We start from the raw sequence: 19,521 nt of genomic DNA, 5'->3' as shown, positions 1-19,521 counted from the left end.
GTTTGGTATTGCTTTCGCTCATAGCGAGGAGAACTCGTAATTTGTAAGCTCTACGAAGAATTCGAGTTGCAGTTGTGTATCTTGTAGCGATCTTTTGGACATAGCATCGTTCTTTAAACGTAACATCATCCCCGTTAAAAGAATCGTCCACTATTTTTTCTTTTTTGCGATTTTTCGTTACTTATGATAACAACTGTTGGAAATATTCGATAAGAAATAAGTATACTTTAGCGAGAAGATTGTAATCGTGAACAAAGGAAAACTTGCGCGTCGAGGAAATCGTATTTGAATAATTTAATTCGAAACCATTACAATCCGCATTCTTGCTTTTATGGTTTTGTCGCTTTGCCATGTTCTCATATGTAAACGAGATGAAAATGAATAAAGAAACAGCGATAGAACACGTTGCATAGAACAAAGTGGTAATAGAAAAAAAAGAGAGAATGACAAATAGAAAGAATAGTGAAAGGAAGAAAGACGAAGGTCATGTTGCAATGACAAATAAAAAGCGAGAGTCACGGCTGGCATGATTTGCACTTAAACACAACGTGACCCTGAATGGCCAAAATCTTTCATCCGTGGTGCAACTAACTTAATTATTACTCTCTGACTGAAGAAATATCTATAAGTAATGGATAGTTGTAGGATATATAAATAGCCTACTATATAGCGTAATAGCACGGCCACTGCTTCCCATTATTCAAACACAAAAACAATTCATAAAGCAATTGTCTTACGTTTTCCTCGTACACCTTTCGAAATCCTGTATTCTATATACTTGCGTGCGAAACGTTTTATTTTATTGCTGCGAATAAAACGCACATCCGAGCTCGTAATAGCGGGTGACCACTGTTACGATCGCGTAAAACGTTTTATCGATAGCTATTCCGACTGTGACACACGAGAGGAAAAAATTAAACGACAGGCTGAATAGTTTAATTGACCAAAGCGATCGTTTTACGAGTGAAAGATCCGCACTCGAGATTTCTTCGACTGGCTTGCAACAACGAATCATAATACGTATTTATATATCAAATATGTATGCCATATGTGTACTGTGTATAAACGTGTGTGTACAATTAAGATACAGATGTATATGTCGTATACAATTAAAAAAATACACACACACACATATATATATTAAGCGTAGTAACGCTAACAACTTCATCCTACTGACCTCTGCGGAAACATAAAACCTGACATTTCGTTAACATCAAAAACCTTCTTAATTATAATTAAGTACGACCAACTAAAAATCCATCGTCCCATATAGCGTATGAATTTACTCCATAATAAATATTGAACACAGATCGTCGAATAAAAAGCATCGGTAAATATCAATTTGACTTAAACTCTTCGAACCCGATTTCCTTTCAAATCGTTCGCAAAAAAAAGACCAGTTATTTCAACGATTAAACAACCGAGCCAATTAATCCCCCATTACTAACATGTGTGACGGCGTTTCAATCTGAAACTCCGATCAGAATCTACCTACTTACTTCTTGCGAGATCTGGCAAAAACCGATCGAACGCGTATATTTTCGTACGGTCGAACCGGATGTGCCTGTTCGGCACGTCGTGAAAAGGAGCAAAAGAAGGCTATTGGCCCGGTAAACGGGGCAAACAAAATTTGGATCGATCACGGTCGCCTTGGCCGACATGGATCAAAACCGTGGCACGTAGAAAGAAGTTGATGTTCCTCTGTCCAAGACGTTTAACACGGGGTGGTCCGTAACTTATGACGCGAACAGGGTCAAGGAAATCGATGGAATAACGAGAAAATCGAGAATCGCAAAATTGAAACGTAAAATTTGTCTTTTTTTTTCTTTTTGCAGGTTGTTCTACGCGTGAAAATAAATCCAGAATGTAGGATAGTTTCGTTTCGTGCGAAGTCTCGCTTTTCAGGGAATCGAGTTTGACAATTTCTTCTTCTCGGCTATTTGAAGATTTTAGCGTTTCCCTGGAGCAGTTCGAGTTACCGTAGTACGACCGTATCTCGATTCCTTCACCTCACGGACATAATTTCAGTCGCCGAGTCCGGAGTAATTACTAATTGCAGACGACTCTTTCGACCTCGACTCGCCTTTTTCTTCTCTTCCTCCTTCTTCTTCGCAACGTCAGCGAGCTCTCCCCGCCGAGAGTTCTATTTTCCTGTAGCGGTCGATTGTTCGTCGACTGTCATTGTGTTTAAGAAGCGGCTTTTTCTCTTCCGCGACGATAGGTATCGTCTTTTTAAAGGACGTTTCCGCCCTCGCGTTCTCGTCGTGCAACCATCTTCCGCCGTCAAGCTCTGTCTCGCTTAACTCCCTCGAGTACACAGCATTTTAAGACGAAACTCCCGTTGTATCTTTACGAACGTAGCTACAGAGACGCGGTCGAAATAGAAATTCGTTTCATTCGCTTAATATCGCGATAGGTACACGCTACTTTGGGTTTTTTCTTTTCATATATTTTTGCAATTTTCTATATATCGTTGTGTACGTTTTATGGATTCCTGGAACTCGAAACGATCGAAAGAAAAAGAAAAAAGTAATGTTAGCGCGTTTCTAGCATCCATCTGATGTCTCTAAGTTTGCTGTTCCTGCAGTGCACGAGACCCAAGAGAAAATAAGAAAAAAAGCGGCGGACGAGCGCGTCGGGAGAAAGACGTAACGCTGTCAGGAGCACGGCGCGCTCGTGGAATAGCTTTCTCTGTCGCTGCACGTGTGTAATTAAAGGAACTCCGGCCCCCTCAATTAAAAAAATGATAAAACTGGCGGCAATTAAGTCGCAGACCCCTTAACCTACTTGCCACTTAACAATTGGACACGCGGCCCGGAGGGTGAAGCGGCTTTAAACTCGTGTCCAGACAAAATATCAATCCAGCTCTCGCGAGCGGAATTACTCGCCTCGTCTCGTTTTTCAGTTAAGAGAGAAGCGGCCGAGTCTCGCTCTTACTTACACGAGAAGTCGGATCGCTTGGATCTTCTGACCTGGCCTTCGGAAAAAACAATTTAATTGCGGCCCCGTTGGAACGCTCTTTTTTTTTCCTTATTCAGCTGCTTAAGTGTTTCTTGCTTTTTGCGTTAAAACTTCTTAAGTAAGTGGGGTAGATGAGTTACCACGTCGTTTGATTTAATAAATGGCTATACAGGGTGTCTGATTTTAATTCAACGTCGAAAATATTTCGTTAGGCAGAGGTAATCGCTCGTAGATGGTTGGAAAAGGTCGAAGGTGTAAAATTAAGCCGCATGCGTATTCAGAATTACGTTGGGTCCGAGCGTTATGTTCTTTCTCTCGCTGTCTGATAGTTCGTTATTTGACAACCAATCGTAATTGATGACGAAGAAAATGCCAGACAAAGGCAAGGAACCCATTTTACTTTAACGTACGAAAAGTAGAAATCTTTTTTTTTCCGTATACGAAAGCTACAAATTTCCCTCCTCCGATATTTCCCAAGGATATTTCTGCGAATAATCATTTTGTATTACGGACGTTCCGGCTTTGTACACTCACCGAGTATGTACGATAAACGTTTCAATAAAACGTATTGGTGAATTTAAAAGGGAGAAGGTTATTCATATTACATCTTTATCGATCGGAGAATCGCACCGAGCGTTTTTCCCTCTTCGTCCTATAAATAACAGACGGAACGTCGATGTCGACAGAAGACGAACGAAAACGGATAATTGGTGGAGCGACGGTAGTCTTCGCAGCAGGATCGAGGTAATTGAATTTAAATGGGACAATTCGGCTGATTCAAGGTGCTCGTAAAACGGCCCATCGATCGGGGACGACAGTCGCAAGAAAAATCTGCTGTACGACCCGCGGATGAAGAAAAAGGCGACGAACTGGCTCGTTATTAACAGCTAATAATATGGTTTATCGTTTAACCAGGCTGAAACGTAGCATACTCGTTTCACGTAGTTTTAAGGAAACAGCTGAACAAACGTCGAATTATTGGCACGTATACGTAACCGTAATCGTAAAATCGACGCCGCTTCCGCGTAATCTGAAAATCACTGAACTGGTTGCTAGCTTAATATAGCTGTTTGCCAGTTTTCTCGTCATCAATCTCAGTATGCGTTTGCACGACGAGAGAAATTTCTAAAAACACAAAAATATTCTCCTAATCCACGGCAATTTGCGCTTACGTAACCGAAAATTGGCAAGCGGCCTACGCGCAAAAAACCAAGTCCTGGCCTCTGATTTCTTAACCTCTGCAGCTACGTAAAGCCTAACATTCACGACGCTGTATTAGCCGTCCGATCGTTCCGATCGTTTGCAACTCCATTACGACGAAACAACGATTTTCGCTGTTATTACTTGCTCGGCTATTACTCGAAACACGAAAACGAAACGGTTGATATTCCGGGCGGACGATGTCGCCAATTTTTCGTCCGATATTCGCGCATCGGCCGATCGCAAAGATCGTAATGGGAAGATATGTTAATACCAGCGTAATAGAGTAGCGAGATAAAAGCGTTTCGCGAGACAGAATCATTGGAAGGAAACGGATGCTCGGCCCAATTTCTACAGCGCACGCACGTACGCGCGCTGGAACACTTCGCGATTGCCACGCTACACTTACGAATTCGGCGTCATTGTATGCGCTAAAAACAAGAAAAAAAACGACGCTCCGACTTGTTACGATAAGCACGAGGGATGCGACCGTAACGGACACGTTGCCTACTCGTATGCAGATTATATTTAAATAAATCGGTCATTCGCTGTTATCTGCTCATCTCCTGCGGGCCGTGAAAGACCTCGTTTCTTTCTTTCGAACGAGGTTTCCTCGAATGTGCTTGATCGCTGAATTCGAATCTCAAGCAAGATTGTTGTTCGTCGTTTATATTTTACAAATTTATTCGTTACAATTGGTTATTATTTTGTATGTTCGGACCGTTTATTTCCAAGTTGCCGCAAGTTCATTCTTCTCTGCCTTGGGATACCGGTTTGTCTGTGTGTTTAAACAGACGGTAGATTCATCGTACGAACAGCTTTTTTTTTTTTTGAGAATTAACTAGACCAATACCTTTCTTCGTGAGTCACGAATAGACTCGCGCCACTTTCAAAATTAATGAATCGTACGATTAATTCGAATCCATGTTTTATGCTTTAATCCACTTTTGTTCAGAAACAAGAACAGGGCGGTCAAAATACTGTTATTTCATTTCGATATTTAATTTACTTGTTTGGTGGAATGGATAGGCTTGTAAGATTAATGTTAGGTACATTCTACATATTTTCATTTCGGATCGTTATGCGGAGGTGTTTTGAAAGGCTCGTGATATAGACGAGGTATGTAGGGTAATAACTGCATCATATCCTTATATTTTATTACCTTGTGCACGTGTATTTTCATTATAGTAATTCGTTAGCAACGTCGTTCTGTTTGCAAATAATCGCTTTCGGCACAATAATCCGATGTATCTGGACGTGGCAAACGTATGGGCAGATTTTGTCGAAGCTTATTGTAAAATTTAAGTGCCGCGTTTAAGCGTTAAATATCGATAAGTTGACTTTCTCAGCGATAAAGTGAAATAAAGCAAATTGTTTATCGCTTTGGAAGCGTTACACAGTTATTTTGCAATTAGCGTCGAGATCCTCGTATTTTCCTCCGTCTTAGATTTCCACTTCGGCAACAATCATATATAAACGTAAAGTTATTATTAATTTGATAAGACTGGTAAATGTAATAATAATTTACGAGTATATCACTGAATCGCATTTAAACAACTTGTTCACGCCCGCACGTGCAATATCGCGTGAGATAGAGAGGATAGGATTACGTTCGCTGTCATTTGTGTTTCATTATCGGTGTGTCGACTGTTTGGACAGGCTACGGATTACAGGAAGTGAACTTACATCGTTTTCGAAATAAAACCATGTTATTACGTAATTTCATTTATTAACGAAGCTTCCCATCGATTCAAACGGATAAATATTTTCACACGTAAATTGTAAATCGTTTATAAACAAAAAATATACGCGTCCGACACAGATACCATTATTCTTCTCCGATGTCGGGGATAATAAAAAATAAACGCTTTCAAAGTAAACGGTCAATTTTACAGTTACGTCGCACAGCGTACGTGTCTTATGCTTTCTTCAACTTTCTTCGATTAATTTCCCAAATTCCCTGTTCGAATAAAGGTTCTGTTTGTATGCACGTTTATCTACCTGCACCTTCAAATACGTCCAAAGCTCGAGAAAGCTACAGCAAAAAGTGTTCGTTGACGTTTTTTAGTACGCCGCGAGAAACATAAATTTCTATACTTAAAAGTTCAGGATAAGATACTTTCAACATTCTACTTCCATTACCGTAGAACGGCACGTTGTAGAAATTCTAACGAATGCCGTGCTCTTGGAAGTAGCAAGAACCGCCGATCACGATCGTTGCCAACGAGTATATGCTAAATTTTCTATTTGTCTTGACAGACTATATCTACACGAACGTTACAATCTCAGTTTTTCCAAGCTATCAACACGTGAAAAAAACCAGCTTCGACGTAAATTTCTATTTCTCTGATAGCATATACCCCCCTCTCTTTGTCTCTGTCTCTCTCTTTCTGTGTATACAATTCCACGATTTCGACCTACTCACGTGCAAAGAAATTTTCCTGCTCTCTGGTTCGTGATTTTCATCGACAATCACGGTTAGAACATCGAAGGTACATTGTACATGCACCGAGCTGAATTATCTACAAGTGATCTATCAGAGTCATCTGACATGGTGCATTATGCATTGCGGCGTATACGTACACAGCATCAGGGGGATCAGTAACGTGGATTTCATGGAAAATAGGTGAACGTAAGTGTGCCATTTCAAAGGATACAGAGACGCCGCGTGTTTACAGGTGTGCGAATCAATGCCGCCGATCCTAAACTTATTTATTCGTCTGTACGTATTAAGTGGTATGCAACAATAGTGCGTGTGTACGATACACCGTACCAGTCATAGGTATCAGATTCAAAAGGGGAAAAAGAATGACAACAAGAACCTACTCTCGATTCCCACACTTTCCTGCCCGAGCTGCATGCACCGAAAACCTGTATCACGATTTATGCATCGACGCGTTTACCTCTGCTAATCCTAATTTACCCGCGAACGCAATCGATCCGAGTGATCTAACTGCGCGTGCATTATGCATTGCGCACGCAGCGTTCCTGGGGATCGGTATCGCGAGATTCATGGAAAATAGGCGAACGCAGCCGTAGCGAGAGATCCCGTTACGAGAGAGAACAGACGACCAGATATGGAACGATTTGGCTGGAAACCGCGGAACAGCGAACGTTTCTCCGAGCCTCGTGTTACACATTTTCAGAGAGGCGATGTCTCGATCTTTTACCAGGTTTATGTCCCGCCGTCGTATTATCGTCGGTTCTACGCTTTTGCGTTAACACTCGCGAAGAAAAAGCTGAAAGAAGGAACAAAAAACCGGAGGAGAAGGAGAGAAACACGGAGAAACGCGTTGGTGCGCGGAGAAACAGAGGAAAACAGAGGGGAAGCAATGGTGAAACTCGAGAGGAGAAACGGAAAATTTATCAGAAGCCAGAAGGTGTGCAACGCGTTTGAGCCTGCAACGTGGCTGTTTTGCATTCGATCCCGTTAAAACACAACACCGAGATTTCCTTTCGCTTCTGGACAAATTTAAATTGGACTGGCCTTGTGTACAGCTGAATCTATGGGGCAGTCTGCGGTTGAAAGAGCAATCTATGGGCTGCAGGGTTTCTACAAGGAACAGTCTCTAGAAAGTGTGGATGTTGATGTGATTTGAGAAGCCGGCCGAAGGATACGTTCCTTCAGCGGTTTCCTCGGTAGATGTTTGTTCGTGGGTGTGGTTTACTGATGTTTGAAGATGTTTGCGAAATACCAGGTATTTGAAGATTTCGTCGTTTCGAATTTCCAAGCAACAGGTTTCTGAATTCTTCAGGATTTTAAACGTTCTGTGGTTTACACGGTATATATAGTAATTAGGTGATATAATATTTCTTTACGTGCACCCTTGGTATTACGATAGCGTTCTACCATTACTACGCTACATCCAGGCAAAGCAGTATGTCACGTTTATCTCTTCGGATAATTCGAAAGAACCAACAGCCACTTGGCAGTTACTTTACGCCAAAGTATTCGTCGATGGATATTTATTAACGAACACGCACGTTGTAACGAATTACACATTACGCTTCTCGTGTTTGCAGGTGTTCCGATAATTTCAACGATACCCAGAACGTTCTACGATAAACGTTCGTGAATATTTTCGCGAGCCACTTGGCCAATCTAATTTTAATTCACCAAACACGACACACTCGATATATACAGAGAATTATACAGCATTTTTTCTTTTTTTTCTTTCTTCTTCTTTCGAGAAGATTAACCGATTCTGTTATCGTCCTCGTTCCGCCGTCTGTAAAAACCCAAAACCCACTCATCCTTCTCAACCTCCGCAAATCTTACGTCCGTATCAACTTGGCAAACTCCACACTTGTACCGTCAACATTACAAATTTCTCCGCTGGATTAGTAAGAGTCGGCAACGTACTCGTACTCGAATCGATTTCCACGGAACACCCCCGAGCTGGAGGTCGTTACAAGTTCCGCAGGCACGTGCAACAGGAATCTATACCCTTGGCTTTGGCTGAAATTTGCATCGCGTCCCGTTAGAGGACACCGATCCCAGATGTGCTACGTCTACGTACTGAGACGTCTACGTACTGAAACGCCTACAACGAGACACGGTAATCTTTCCACGACGTATACGCACCAGCTTAGGAGAGAGAGAGAGAGAGAGAGGGAGAGAGAGAGAAGAGAAAAATAGTTTCCCCGTACGAATATGGAAATAGTGGCGGATGAAACGCATCGAACGCTCGTGCGCCTTGCCACGGATAGTATGGCTTCGCGTGTAGGACGATGTTTGATCGGATGTTGAAGAAGAAAGAAATTTAGCTTGTCGTCAGTGCGTCGTGTGTCTGAGAGCTTTGACATGATCGATGACTCGACGGTATAAATATGACGTAATTTTGGAGGAATGTACTGGAAAGTTCGTTGCTAAATTCGACAAAGGTGTACAAGCAAATATATTCTTATAGAATTGACATTTCGTTAACGTTCTTTAAACGACATATCGGCCGAAGAAGTCTCCGTTTTCTTCGGTGATGAATTTCTTCAAATAGTTCTCATGGTCTTTTAGTATATTCGAGTTCTTGTTAAGTTAAAAAAGAAAAAAGAAGAAGGAATGAGAATTGGAGAACGAAATAAACGACGAACAACGATGTCTGGCGAATAGGACAGATAATAATCGACCAAAAGCTACATCGAAATGCACTAGAGGATTCAATATATTCGCTGGTTCTCGTGACATTTTTTTTCATATTATTACTTTAGCGAACGACGACAGTATTTTTGCGAGTTTAGAGGAAACTTTTTTATCCGTTCTGCATCTTGCAGGAGACCAGATATTCTTTTGTAGAACGTTTCGTCGTTGAAAATTTGTCTCCTTACTTGTATCGCTTTTTCTTAACAAGTCACGAATCAACAAATACTCGATACACCGTAGATAAAATATTTAATACGATCGATGAACGTCTGTACAGACATTTCTCATTCTCCTCGTAGAGAATCCTCCTCACCCATTGTGTTCGAAATTCGCTCATCGTCAGCAGTTTATCGGAAACCAAGAAGAATTCTAATCCGTGGAATCAGTTCACGGAAGAAAGCGCTGGCGTAACGGAGCGTTCCGACAAGCTTCCCGAAACTGATTGCCGAGGAAAGAAGGAGGCCTTACTCGGTCCCGTGCATCGTTCCCCATAAATCATCGTGGCCGCGGCGAAACAGTTTTTCCCGGAGCGGAGACTCGGTCGCGCAAAAAAATAATCAAACGAGTTGCGCTTTAGGAGCGCAATAAATAACGCAGTTTATCGAGCATCCCCTCGCCGCGCTCGGCAAACCGTGTCCTCCAAATAAATGATCCTACGTCAGCGCGCGGCTCATGATTCCTCGAGCAGTTCTCGAGGAACGAGCGAGCTTTCGTTGGCCGTTGCATTCGACGTCCACGCGATTTATCCCCACCGATTCTACCGCCAACCTGTAAACCTTTGTGTGTACAACTAAATATCCGCTGGACACGGTATATACGTAGTATGTAGCTCGTTTTACCGCGTGTATACGACCGGATCCACGCGGATCGAAGCGTGTCCGAGATGTTTCGTGCTGAACGACGCGCGGTAAATAGACTACAATTTGTCATTTCCCCGTGGTTCGTCTTCTAGCGTCTTTACGCCTCTTCAGTTCCTCCACACTGCGCTTTGCAATCTCTTTCACCGTTTCTTTGGGGATCTTCGTCCAGTCTCTTTGTAGGAGAATCGAGAATTTGAAGAGAACCACACGATTGGTAATTTGGAATTTTTAAGGTAAAGTTGCGATATCGTTTGAGAGAGTTAGGCAACTTTGGGAGAATTTTCTATGGTTTGCGAAGGAACGTTCGAGATAGGAAGATTGCGATTTGTATTGAGAAATTCAGCGATCAAATTACGATAACAAGTACAGCAAAAGTCCGTTTATCCGGCGCATTCGGATAATTTGTCCAACAGAATAATAGCATCTTCGTTGTTTATTCGTCCGTACGATCCAAGTTAATTTTTACATGGATTAATGTTATATTGCATTTGAAATTGCATCGCTATCGATATGAAAATACGTTATTACGTAGGAAGACTTCTTCGGTCTACGCGGTCTATCGTGTCTACAGCGAGGAATCAGCACAGCCTGTGGTAACTTACACTCAGAGAGGTATACAAAGTAGATGTAGATGTAAAGTGTGATGTCTCTTTAATCTTTCGTATTCTTCTGCGGTGTCCAGCAGTTTTGTGGTCAGTTTGTTGGGGCGATCCTTCAGCGATTTGTCGATATAACCCGCTGCGTCTGGCCATTTCTTCTTTTACACTTGGTATACCGGTTTCTTTTATTTATTTGTTCGTTCGGTATGTACAGATCCGCGTTGAAAGTCTCAGTCGTGCAAAGACTAAGGTGAAATCTGTATACAGCAAGGTAAAAATATTTATTCGCGTGGTCCGCTAGTCGAGTATTAGAAGTTTGGGAATGTTATTCGATAAATCGGGTATCAGTTCGGATAAATCGAGTTCTACCGCGGATACAGAGTAATTTGTCGCGTGACGTGATTCATTTTGTTGGAAAATTTTCCAAACTGTAAGAAGTGATTCTTAAGATAGAGAACGAAACTTGACTGAGAATCGAATTTTTCTCGTAACTGGTAGATAGACGAGCGAATATCCCCAATATTTCAGAAAGATCTGTCAGCTACGTTGCGGCGACTGTGCGATCGTAAACAGGTTGCTCGAAATCGCGGCCCACGGAGCGGTCGGTTGCATAATGATACGACCTACGCTCGCGAGGTGCGAGATGGAGAGATTAACGCGTTCTCTGTATTTCGCCGTGAAGCGAGGACCAGCGTCAAAGAGATCGACTCGTAGAGAAACGAAGCAAATATTCCTGGTTTGTAAATACACGGATCTTGTACGAAAGCGATAATATTTTCGAGATAATATTAGTTTCGAGAGAATAACCTTATTATCGCTCGTGCTAATGAAAACATAGTTAAAACGATTGAAAGAACTGTCCGATGGAGAAACATTTGGTCGATCGTAAGCACGCGACGAGGAAGAAATAAAATAAACAGAGGAAGATAGTTTACTTAGAAAAAGTAAAGTGAAACAGGGTGGAAAAGAGGAAAGTCAAATATAATGAAACATGATTTCTGACTAGCAAAAAGTCGTGAAATAATTCGAATGACAAGCTACTTAGTATTTACACGTAATCGATCGCGACTCCGCTAGTCGTTCTATACGGTTCTTGAGTTGCCCTGACGGGTCATTGCTGTTCCACTCGAATCAACATGTCTCGAATAACAGAAACTTGTCTAAAAAGATCCCTGGTCTTTATATCATTTTATTTTTATCGTGTCGAATTCGCGAATGACAGCACTGCAAATTCACGATACCTCGATAAATCTCGATAAGTCCTGCTTCGCCTCTTGCATTGCGCTTAATAGGTAGACAAATACCCTTTACACGTTAGAAACGATAGATAGCCAGATAAAGTGTCAATCAATGACTGAAAGCATACCCAGATCCTTAAGATAAGCAGATCTGCGTGAAGAATATCTGTGAAATGTTTCGGAATTCTCGGGTCTGAGATACTGAAAGATCTAGAAAGACGGAACGTTGATCAAACTTTCATCGATTAAATACCACCAAGTTTATTCATTCGTACACCTATTGGACGATAAATAGAACAGGATATTCACATTTGGTATAATAATACGTTCGGAACTCGAGATACATCTGGAAATTCTACCGATGTTTGCTCAACGCTGGATACGTTTGCCAACAACTCAGACATATAGAAACAAGTTTGAGGAACGAATCAACTTCGAAGTTCATTCCAACTGTATTACTCCGATCAATCTCTATTAATCCACGTGCCAACCACCTCGATCAATCTATAGCCGATATCGTCAACGTCGTACCAATCTGCACATACGCAGGTGTATCTGTCGACACGAAACAACTGTGCAAACTCAATGAGTTACAGGTTTATCCGTTAGCACAGACGTCATTTTATTCTCTTTTTACTCTTCCGTGACACCATAGACGAGACGTCGCGACATTGGTAATCGACTCGTGTCTCGAAAAAGAAACGATGTAAAACAAGTTCGTCTTCTCGCTGTCAAATCTCTCAAAATCCGTCCTTATAGATAAGTGAAATTTGAACGATCGGACACGAAAAATGACCAATTGGACATCTTGAACGCTCTTTCCTCCGGTGTTCCGGCATTAAACACCTCCCTTAAAAAAGACACCAACACGCTTTCGGACTTCTTCCTCACCGATGACGATTCTCCGTCATCGTGTCACTCGACCTGGTTACCGATCGTTTTTTATTTCAACGAGCCTGGGCGAAACGGGAGCGGGAAAATGTGGTCGATCGAAAGCTCGCCACGAATTGTATCGTAACAACGACGTGAAAAAGTATCCTACGACGCGAAATAATTGTCCACGACCGAAAATATCGAGCGATCGATCCGTGTTCGCGCGCTCTTCCTCCACTGACTCGTGGGTGTGTATACACGGCTGTGCCGACAAGCAACAGGTATTAACATTATATAGGCCTGCATGTACGTTATATAGAAGCACGAGCACGCTCGTGAAACGAGTATTTACTAGCGAAGCTGGCTGGCGAACAGAGCCGCCCGTATGCAGGCCGAACGCTGGTAAATCTAGCACGGTATCGCGTGAAGCAACTGGCAAGTACACGAGCACCTAGATACACGTATAAATATCGGTACCATCGGATAGGAGGGAACCATGGCGCGCAGCTGCACCGGTAGTTTGCAACAGATACTCGGAGGAGCTACCGAACGTGCTTCGTGGCAGGCCACCTCGAAGAGGAACAAACGTAAGCGCACGCCTACCGCTTGGCAAGGTATTTTGATGCGTGTTTTCATCGGCTACGCGAACGGTACGCGCCTTGCTGTTACGCAATTGCGACCGATTGCAGCGATCGAACGGTTCGAGTTTGCTGTTAGAGGCGCACAACGAAATGCAAAGAGATTTTTAGCGTTTAGGAGCAGCCTGATGTAAGACGAAACGGTGTATTAGGCCAGTCGTGTTACGTGGATGGAATTTTTTAATCTGGAAGATGCGCAGGAAGAACGTAACGAATGAGAAAATCGTGCCTTTAACAATGGTTAAATATCGTAAGCGAAGGAGAGGTTCTCGCGTAACGGTAATAGAACCGAGTGATTTCTATCGATCCTTTTTAGACTAACCGCCGATTATGTGCATCTTTTCGAGACGTAAACAGGATAGTCTTGAAGTGGAAACGTAATCTTTTTATTTCGCTCTTATTTATCGTTTATTGCATATTGTCTGCAAATCTTTCGATCGTTTTTCACAGTGTAACCGTCGTTGGCGTGCAACATAGGCGTTCGTAAAAGTCATGCCAATGGTTGAGAAATATTCTTGAAACTAGAGAATTTGTACTGGGATCTACGCGAAATTTGGCGTTCAGATTTGCTTCTTTCGGCAGGTTTTTTCGGCAATTGTTCAGCTAGAAAATTAAAAAGCCACGAGAGGAATCGAATTAAAAAAAAATTACGTCTGTACTTCAAGGCTATGTTTATGTCGGAAAAGCGTCTAGTTCCGTGTAATTACTGGTCACTTTAAAAGTGGACGCTATAAAAGTACAAAGATTGCAGAGCGTAAAGTCGGGCAGAAAGAAGTTTTGGGTATTCGTCGTCGAAGTTACGTACCCCAGTGGCAGGAACAGAAGAGTGTGTCAGCTCCAAAACACCTCGTCTGGAAGAGAAAAAGAAATTTATGAAATTTACGAGATAGTAAAGGCATAGAGAGAAGAAGGAATACAATGGGTATACTTTAAAGTCAAGTTGAACTCGCAAGCTTTGAGTGTAAATCTCAAGTACGAAATACGTTGAATTTGGCGATTAGAAAAGTAGGCGACGAGTGTAAACGGAAGAGAAATGTAACCGAAAGTTCGTTCTAACTCGCAGGAAGGGAGAGAGACTAATTGAAAAGTAAAGAGCAATAAAATTTCTGAAATTGTTTTCTCCTACGTAAAACGCACGATCTTCGCAATTCTACGCTTTAGCACGAGAAGTCTCATTGAAAGAAAAAATTCATTGAAAGAGAAACTTCAATTACGTAGAATTTATATTAAAATTTTAATACGTAGAGCTTGCTAAACAATTTGTAACGATCGATGGGGGCAATTTATTTAATCGAAATTTCATTGTGCGTCGATCTAGTGGAAAAGGAATTGTCGATCGGAACTTTCGCGATAATATCAGAAAATGGTACAAATTTCTCTCGCGGCTCTTCCATTCGAACCCGTTGAAAAATCGTTACGTGCGGAACCGGGTAACCGAAAGTGAGTTTAACGTAAGCGATACATAATTCGTTTGCCGAGCAAAATCTCTTCCTCGTTTCACATTCGAAACGCCGCATCAAACGCGAACACGTTGAATCACAGGCAACGATTCCATTTGTTTTTTACGCGATCATTCAATTAGCAAAAGCTATCGATACTTCCGCGATCGCGTTCCAGTTACTGCAAATTCGCGTATTCTTGTCTCGCGGTGAAAAACGATCCAGCACCGCAGCAAAAACGATAATGCAAGAAACGAAACTGCTATTTCACAGTGATTTGCGTCGAATAGATCGAGATTTGACTCTTGACGAGATACGTATATTGGGTTGTCCGAAAAGTTTCTTTCGTTTTATTAAGAAATTAATAGACGCACGATACTTTTTGTTTTACATTAGTTTATCGAACTATGCACGAACGTAATAATCGAAATAGAATAGAAAATGGAGCATACCTAATTCAATAAAATAATATAAAACAGAAATTGTTGTTCAAACGAAATAAACTTTTCGGACAACCTAATATCCTCTTGTATTTATCGGCGAAATCATAGGTAGCATTTCTCGTGCATAAATCTCAATTGCCAATTATCTTCCATCGATACGACGATTAGATAATTTACTCTGAACGTTCAACTTTCTCGATCAACGACGATAAAAATGCGACGAAAAGGAACACCACTGTATGAGAATACTTTATCGCTTCACTTTGCCACTGCTAGATATTTCCAGGTTATCAACAGAATTACGACGAACCAACGTGCTGCTGGTGCGCGTCCAGCAATTAATTAACCGAGGTGGATAAATTTTGAGAATGCCGTCGAACGAGAAAGCTAATTGGATCGGTACGCTTACGAGCTCGTGCATGGTGATACGCGCTAATGCACCGATTCGCGCAACAGCCGTAGTTTTTGCCTGCGTGCTTGCCAGCTACACGACACGTAAATACGTGTTCCAATCGATTCCAACCGTTCTCGCGGCACGGAGCTACAAACGTATAAAGATTGTCGTCCACTTAACAGCCACCATAGATATTCGTATGAAATGTATATGGTGTTCGCATCGTTAGTTTCCATTGGCCTTTTTCGGCGGATTTGCGGCAAGGCTAGAAGAGGAATAAAGTTTTGTCCATTTCCATTCGTAGTCTGTCTGTAAATGCTACGAGTAGATATTTTCGATCTGATATTCTAAGATTTTCAAATTAACAGTTACCTTATATTCTTCTTTTGTACGAAATCGGTCGATCCCTTTGGACGATCCTTTCCACAAGCTACGATGCGATGGATGAAAAAACTACTGTGATGCTTTTCATTTAAGGAGGTCGAACGTGTCGTAAAAATGCGAAAAGATCGCTGAGGATTTTTGGAAACGCTGGCCAAATTTCTATCGAAATACTTGATAAAATTAACATTTAAGGAAATACTTGATACGCGACTTGATGTTGAAGAATATATTACAACAATTTTTGATCGATTTTTCCTACCTTCCTAACCGAGTGAATGATCTCGCGACTATACGTAATTCTACGAAATATAACTTAAAAAAATAAAAATTGATAAATTCCAAAGATCCAGTATCCCGTAGGTACGTAAATGCAACCAGTTTCTCTAATCGATAATGTAACATTTCTTTTAACTTTGGAATTTCTTATACAGGTACTTGTAAAATATGCCACGCTTTCACATTCTCTTCCCGTTCCGATCGACGATCTCCGATTCTTTTTTCAGAAATTTTCCTCGATTCGAGTCAGTGACAAATTCGTTGGAACCTTTATCGATTCCAGCCTGTCCGAAGCTGACGAGACGTCGAACTCTTAAACAGTGGTGAAGCTTTATCGATCGTCGAGGAGAATTTATCCGCCTATTAAAACCCTGACGCACAAAACGTTTCCGCTATCTATCCACCCGATGTTTCGAACGTCCCGCGTTATTTATGCGCGTCTCCGACATTCAGGAGGTTTCTCGTTATCTGTCTCGACTCGGGACGTTTAAGCGTTTCGCGTTATCTGCTACAAGTCGGACAAGCTTAAGAAATTTCACCGAGGAAACACGCGCGCTTGGCTCGTGGAAATATCTCCACTGTGCGTTTACAGTCTACAGGACGCGGGAAATTGACGAGTTTCTATCGTGTTTCCTTTTGGAAAGCTTGACAGTTTTTATTTTGAGATATCTGACTTATCGCTTTCTTACGAACTTTGACTTTGAATGTAACGTTCAACGAGAGTGAAAGGGTAAAGTTGAAATCCAATCTGATAATATGCATACAGGTTGCAAGATATTCACTGTGAACCTATATTTAGTGAAATGATTACAGAAGAAACAGTATGAACAGTCACACCTAAGCGATTTCGTCGAATGCTCAGACTTATTCACCAGTTAGCTGTTGCGACTTCTTTGAAAAGCGTGTACCTAAAATTTGTCGCAAAAGAGTAAACGACGACGAGTATACTCGTCGAACGCAGAGTATATGTGACTGTTGTAACATAGAATTAAATTGCAACGAAAGGACTGTTTTATTTTTTAATTCTATTACCGACAGCGCTCGTCGTAACACGAACCATCGTCATTTCTTCGTGACGAGTATACTCGTGGGAAACGACCAACTGGTTAATATCGAGAATATATATATATATTTATTTAAAAAAATATATATATTTACACTAAATGTCTCGTAACTTCTGTGCACACGGTCGGAATCGTTTGAAATTTCCCCAGCAGCATCGCGATAGTTGGTTGTCGTTACGATACTAACGAAATTTCGAAATATTTCGCGCAAATATGCGAGTGTTCACAGGTGTTGGAATACTCTGGCGAGTCGTTGTACGTACGATTTTACGTAATTTGAATTTACGCGTATCAAAGCAACGTCCGTGGAGTTCTGAAGTCGCCGTTTCGCATAATCATCGACGGTAGTGCATACATCTTGTTTCACGTGGTTGGTGCTACGAGTTGTGGCGAGTTCCGTCGTGTTGCAACGACTCTTTCGACGAATGAAGTTCTAGACTCGAGTGATACCGCACAGTTGAACATGGCTTCCAGCGAATTAGAATAACAGATTGAGAGAGCAACGAGTAATTGCCGGAGTAAGAGAATAAGATGTTGACGGGACGTTTATTGGCTCGCATCGAGCTCAACGTGGTCATTTCGAATGCTAGAATCCATCGGTAAGCAGATATGGCTTGTTGGAACATAAAATTCCCTCTAACTATAACTCGAAAACAAGGTGAAATATAGGATCTCGTGTGCGAGCGCTGAATTTTAAATTCCACTGCATGTCGTATATTATGAGACACCTTGTATTTAGTATGGATATGTAACTAGGTTTACGGTGATGGGTTTGCGAAACGAAATGCTGGTATTATTTAAGTTGACGTTTCAATTCATTACTGCTTCTTTTCTTCACGTTAAAGAACTAACGCTAAGAACACGCGTATCGATATAAATAGCAATGGTATATTACGTCGTTATAAAGATATTTCATGATCGATATTTGATACGATAAAGATATCCGAATGGAGAAGAGTTCGAGATACTTTTTCTCGACTCGCTCTAAATTAAGCGGAACGACACGAATAACCATAAATTTACCGAGCCAGTTTCGCCAATTCCATCTCCAATTACGATCGAACGAATTTGATTCCGATATAACCAACTATCGCGCATCGAATGCACGAAGCTCGTTTATTTTGCGATTAAACAAATTTCTGGCTACCTACGATCGAGCAGATGTAATCTCGCAACGTCGAGTGCCTCGTTCGATAGGACGAAAAGCTGGAAAAATTTGCCGAATGTCCAGCTGGACAAATTGTAAAGTACGAATTAAATAATTAAAAAAAAAAAAAAAAAATAAAGAAATAGAACGAAACGATCGCCTATTAACAATTAAGCTCGATTATTTACCAAACCACTTAGCCGACAAACTAAACCAAAAAGAAACCACCCCTCTGTCTCTAGTCAGATAATTAGGAGCTAACGCTATTATAACACGTTCGTAGGATCACTTCTATCACTTTCCGCTGTTTAATTCTGCCCTAAAGCAGCTTCCACCTATTACCCGGCCACTGTCTATGCAACGTGGCTTGTTAACGAGCGCCAATTTTCTTTGAAAGCTCGCGACCGCCTTCGAGATTGACTTAGGGACGAGGAAAACCGGACAGAAATCTCGGAAAAGCCGTAATTATTATTAATAAAGCGGACAATGCGCTCGCGTCGCGGCACACGGGGAGGGGAGGAGGAGATCGTCAAGCTTCTAGCACGAACGACGATTAAGCTGGAACGCGATGATTTCAGCGAGCTGCTGTCCTAGAAAAGCAGCTCGCGCACGCTCGGATCTAATTGCTAATTAGTAATTAGTAGGTAGACGCCGACGATCCATAGAGCCTTGCCATAAACGACTACAAATGGGCGGTCGTGAGTCTGGACCCGGTTGAAAATTGAGAAATCAGGCGTTTCTTTTTTTTTTTTTTGGGACGGCACTTCGCTTCATACAGCGTGTGCCGGTATTCGTCGTGGTGCGATCGGCAAGAAGATAATATCAAACGGAGACAGAAGTTTCTCGAGAAGAGTGGAACGACTTCTGT

The 19,521-nt window shown here is 41.7% G+C and overlaps 1 protein-coding gene across 4 annotated transcripts in view; it reads right to left on the bottom strand.

Annotated features, from left to right (window-relative positions):
• Window positions 1-19,521, bottom strand: part of LOC138179446 (protein sister of odd and bowel) — a 258,803-nt gene that overhangs the window by 23,695 nt on the left and 215,587 nt on the right. For 2 of the 4 annotated variants that reach the window (XM_069112248.1, XM_069112249.1), the window contains one exon: window positions 14,312-14,357. The exons of 1 other annotated variant lie outside the window; for it this stretch is intronic. The gene's annotated coding sequence lies outside the window, so the exon portion shown is untranslated. Of the gene's footprint in view, window positions 1-10,760; window positions 10,983-14,311; window positions 14,358-19,521 lie in introns of those variants that run through there. One more of the 4 variants, XM_069112251.1, reaches the window with a different exon arrangement.

The sequence above is a fragment of the Bombus flavifrons genome, chromosome 4, assembly GCF_040668555.2.
Source record: "Bombus flavifrons isolate JBK064 chromosome 4, iyBomFlav1_principal, whole genome shotgun sequence".
In the NCBI taxonomy this organism is placed as follows: domain Eukaryota; kingdom Metazoa; phylum Arthropoda; class Insecta; order Hymenoptera; family Apidae; genus Bombus; species Bombus flavifrons.
The sequence above is the reverse complement of the archived record's forward strand: the minus strand, read 5'-3'. Positions and strand labels throughout refer to the sequence as shown.